We start from the raw sequence: 4802 nt of genomic DNA, 5'->3' as shown, positions 1-4802 counted from the left end.
GCCACCCCGTTGCCTTTGAAGAAGGGAGTCAGGGTGACATTCCTCCTCCAAGGTGGCGAGCCGCGCGCTGGGGAGAATCCAGAGGACGCCTCGGAACCATTTCCTCCTTCGCCTGCTCCCTGCCAGGGCCGCGGCCCGGGGCCCTGCCTCCTCTGCCAAGGGACCGTGTGTGGCCGGACCTGCTCGGGACCCAGGCGCTGTCCTGCCAGGTGAAGAGGTTTGCTTCCCTCCTCTTTCCAGACCAGGATGTTGAGTGTGGACTCCCGGGGCCCTACAGACCCGCCAGGCGGGCGATGACTGCCGGCTGCACCCTTAGCTGTGTTGTGGGCTGTGCAGGGGAGGTAGATGCAGTAAATTCCCTTTCGGGCGCTGAAAACGTGCTGGTGCCCTTCCCGCTAGGAACCCCGCTTCCCTGTGGCGGGCGGTCCGCACTCACAACCGGAGGGTGGGACAGGGGGAGCGTCCTTAGGTGCCGCGCGGAAGGCACAGGCGCTGACAGGTGGAGCTGCTTTGATTCCCGGTTGAATCTCAGGCGGACGGCTGGCCGAGATCGTGGACAGTGGGCCAGGTGGAGAACGGCCGCCGGCTCGGGCAGGGATGCCAGGGACTGCGGTCACTGCCCACGGGCGGCGGGCAGTGAGCCTGGCAGCACTTACCCGGCTTTGAAGCAAAAGCCAGTTAATGGATGGTCGGGAAAAAAGTTCCTCTTTTCTCATATCATAGACATATAGCAAGTTACTCCATGACCGTAATAGTTCTTTTTACTGTCATTTGTAAACTGACTTCTTTAAAAAATATATTTTTATTGGTTTCAGAGAGGAAGGGAGAGGTAGAGAGAGCGATAGAAACATCAGTGATGGGAGAGAATCATTGATTGTCTGCCTCCTGCACACCCACTACTAGGGATCGAGCCTGCAACTTGGGCATGTGCCCCTGACAGGAATCAAACCTGGGACCCTTCAGTCGGTAGGCCGATGCTCTATCTACTGAGCCACACCAGCCAGGTGTAAACAGACTTTTAAACATTGTATGTGTGCAGGAGAGAGGACAGGGGGAAAACCATGTGTTTCTTCTTTGTAAATTATGTTGTAATCTGAGTTAACTATGAGGTTATGAAAAATGTTTCCACGTGAATACATGTGGTTGTGTTTCACCATTTAAAATGCCTATATAATATTCCATTGTGTTAGGTATTTAGCCAACCCATATATATGGATATATAAAAATGTATGTTTTTAAGTTCATTTATTCTATGAACATAGGGTGTCCCCCAAAAAGTATACACATGCTTTGAATATTTATAAAGGCAGTGCTTGTTAAAATACATTTAATTTTCAAAATGGAGCTATCAGCTGTTACAGTGTGCATACGTTTTTTGGGGACCCCCTGTATTTATTGAGTAGCTGCCACTGAGCAAGGCAGCTGCAGATCTGCTCAGGAAGCCAGAATATGAAAAAGAGAGCGGCCCTGCCATGTGGCTCAGCGGGTGAGCGTCGACCTGCGAACCAGGAGGTCACGGTTCGATTCCCCCTCAGGGCACATGTCCGGGTTCTGGGCTCGATCCCCAGTAGCAGGTGTGCAGGAGGCAGCCGATCAGTGATTCTCTCTCGTCATTGATGTTTCTCTCTCTCTCTCTCTCTCTCTCCCCCCTCCTCTCTGACATCTGTAAAAATATTTAAAATGATAAAACAAATAAAAGATTAAGAAGAGAGTTAAAGTTCGTCGTCATCATCTTAAAAGGTGCAGCTGGGGTGCGGAGGGGAGCCGGTGGCCACGGCGCCTCTGTTTCTGGCCTGCTGTCCAGGAGCCTCTGTGTTTTACGATGTTGCTTGAGTAACCTTTTTAATAATTGTAATTAAACTGTCTCTTTGCTGAGCGTCAGTTCAACACCCCCAGTGCTCTTCCCTCTGTCCCTGTCTCGCAGCCTCTGTATTGAAGGGTCTGTTTGTTCTTAACGGCAAAGGGGCCGGAGGGTCTTCACTTCCAAGTGGCTGTTGGTTGAGCGCTCGTGCGGATGGATTGGTTGCGCTGCAGTTCGAGGATGTGGCCTGTGTGGTGTCTGCTCTTGTGGGAGTTGAGAGCCTCTGTTTTTATGTTTGTTTCTCGGTGGCACTGTATAGAGTCCGTCTTAAATGTTTCATAGACATTTCAAATACAGGCGCGGCTTCTGCCTGGAGGTGGACGTCTGCCCGTCTGTTGTTCCTGCCGTATTGGTCACACAGGGCGGCGGGCTCGCCTCTAGGCCACGCGGCTGGGGAAGATTAGGCAAAGGATTTTGATTTCCCGTGTGGTGTTAGATCAGTGGTTCTCAACCTTGGCTGCACGTGAGAATCACCTGGGAATCTTTTTAAAATCCTGATTTCCAGGCCTCATCTCTGAAAATTCTGTTTCTTTGTGATGGGTTGGGGCCACAACATGAGTAACAAAGAAACAGACTTTCCGGAGGACGAGGCCCGGAAATCAGGATTTTAAAAAGATCCCCAGGTGATTCTAATGTGCAGCCAAGGTTGAGAACCACTGTGTTCGATCGTTTTAAGGCAGTGGTTTTCAACCTTCTAGCCCTTTAAATACAGTTCCTCATGTTGTGACTCAACCATAAAATTATTTTCGTTGCTACTTCATAACTGTCACGTTGCTACTATGATGAATCGTAATGTAAATATCTGATATGCAGGATGGTCTTAGGCGACCCCTACGAAAGGGTCGTTCAACCGCCAAAGGGGTCACGACCCACAGGTTGAGAACCGCGTTTTAAGGTAAGAAGCAAGCAGGAGGAGCCAGGCAGCCCGTGGGCTGTGAAGTCACTGGCTTCTTCCTCCCGGCTTTCTGTCGCTGGCGGGCGGTGAGATTCTTCCGGAAGGAACACGTGTGTGGAGTTTCCCGGTGTGAGCTGGGGCCACACACATGCCGTCCGATTCGCTCGTGGCCTGGAGGTGTGTTCTCCACTTGCTGCGGGAGTTGGTGTTAATGACCTGGCCCCGTGTGGCGGTGGCTCTGTGCTGACGGGAGAGGTTTGCGCACCGGGGAAAGCGAGGAATGACTCTGGCCCGGCCAGGTCTGAGCTGCGCTGGCTGTGAGGTCGGCATCCAGCACGAGAAAAGGGGTGGCAACCTGCGGTTTGCATCAGGGAAGCCGCCGATGAAGGGAGAGGCGCCAGGCCACTCACCAGAGATCAGGGTCCCCGCCCTTCGCTGCCGCCTGCCGGGCCTGGGCGTCCGGGGCCACCTCTCTAAGCTGCTGTTTTCACATCAGGAAAAGGAGTTCCCCTCCGCTCCCCCCTCAGAGGCTCAAAAGTTGGGCCGCACAGGAGGATTCTTGTCAAATGCGGAAGCCCGCAGGTAAAGGCCCCGCCCCGCCCCGCCCCGCTGCACCTCCCGCGTGGCCGCATCCCACGCCTGCGTTGTGGTGGCGCTGACCATCCTGTGGTTTTCAGAGGCTTCTAGAAAGAAGCACCCCTCCCGTAGACACGCCGGACGCTTCCAGTTTTGAATCGATAGGCAAATAGGAATCCTGCGCCGGTCAGGACCGAACCGTCACGAGCGGTTGTGGTGTCGCTGAGCGTGGCCATGCCCTTGGGTTTGGTGGCCGTACGCCTGGCGTGGGTCCTTCCCCGGCATCTCTGGTCGCCTGGACCACGCAGGGGACCGTCCCCATCCTGGAGGGCCTGGGCATCAGGCTCGGTGCCGTCTCCCCGGGCGGGGCCGGTCCTAGTGAGTCCTGGTCACGGTCTCTGTTACTCTGACTTCCCCACGGACTGGAACTCAGCCCAGGACGCTCCCTCTGCCAGCGGGTCCGTATGCTGAGCAGGTACTCTGAGTGTTCGCGGAACAGATTAGTGAGGAACAGAGTTTAATTCAACAAGTATTTGCTGATGAGCCTCTGTTGGGGCGGCAGGGGGGCGAGAAGGACCGACAGTGGGCCTGCCCACAGCAAGAGCCTGTCCCCGTGGCATTTCCACTCCTGCCGCCCCTCAGAGCGCACGCGTGAGCGCATTCTCTCATCAGGACGGTGTGTCCTGCACAGCAGGCCGGGCGTCCGCATGTGGCCCCAGCGCGGCCATGTCACCCAGGCGGCGGTGGCGGCAGATGAAACGATTCTGCCCAGAGTTGTCACTAGGTGTGGGGTATATTGTGCGTTCCGTAGACTGTTTTAGGAGACGGCCTGGGAACCGAATGAAATAAAAGGCTCTTCCTGTAAGATCATGGGTTCAAACTCAGCGGGGAAGGGGTGTGTCTCAACCTTGGGGAGTTGGGGAGCGCTTGTGTTCCACAGTGCCAGGGTCCTGCCACGCCCCCCCCCCAATCCCGTGGAGATGAGATCCGAGCGGCAGAAGTCAGACACGGGATGGGGGGCCGGGGGGGCGTGGCATCTCCGTGTCCCCCTCTCAGGCTGCCTTTATTCTGCCCTGTCCCCCGAGACGCAGATCCAGGAGCACTGGTTTCCTTCCCGTCAACTTGCTTTGCACTTTGACCTTGGAGACCCCGAGTCAGCCCCCCAGGAAGCATCCCCTTGAACAGTAAGAGTCGGGCGAGCAAACGCAGACGGCCGGCCGCGGCCTCCCAGTGCCCTGAAAGGAGAATGGGGGGAGTCGCTAGCCTGCCGGCGTTCCCTTGCCCCCATTTTATGAGGGACTGAGGCCCCCGGCTTTCTTGCAGCCACTGGGAACTGAGTACGCAGGCGGTTAGGCCATAACCACTCCTGGCGACGTGTCCCTAAGCTCCAGCGAGGCAGACCCAGTTACTTGGAGGTGGACGTGTGGACACGCCCCTGGCTGAGCTGCTGAGCGATGAGCGCTCGGACAC

The 4802-nt window shown here is 55.8% G+C and overlaps 1 long non-coding RNA gene across 1 annotated transcript in view; it reads left to right on the top strand.

Moving 5' to 3' along the window:
- Positions 1-6: 6 nt before the first annotated feature.
- The window catches only part of LOC107184733, a 28956-nt gene continuing 24160 nt past the window's right edge, over positions 7-4802 (top strand). Inside the window, exon 1 of the long non-coding RNA XR_001515629.1 lies at positions 7-209. This is a non-coding gene — a long non-coding RNA (uncharacterized LOC107184733). The remainder of the gene's footprint in view (positions 210-4802) is intronic.

This window comes from Myotis davidii, unplaced genomic scaffold (genome assembly GCF_000327345.1).
Source record: "Myotis davidii unplaced genomic scaffold, ASM32734v1 scaffold67, whole genome shotgun sequence".
Lineage (NCBI taxonomy): Eukaryota > Metazoa > Chordata > Mammalia > Chiroptera > Vespertilionidae > Myotis > Myotis davidii.
The sequence above is the reverse complement of the archived record's forward strand: the minus strand, read 5'-3'. Positions and strand labels throughout refer to the sequence as shown.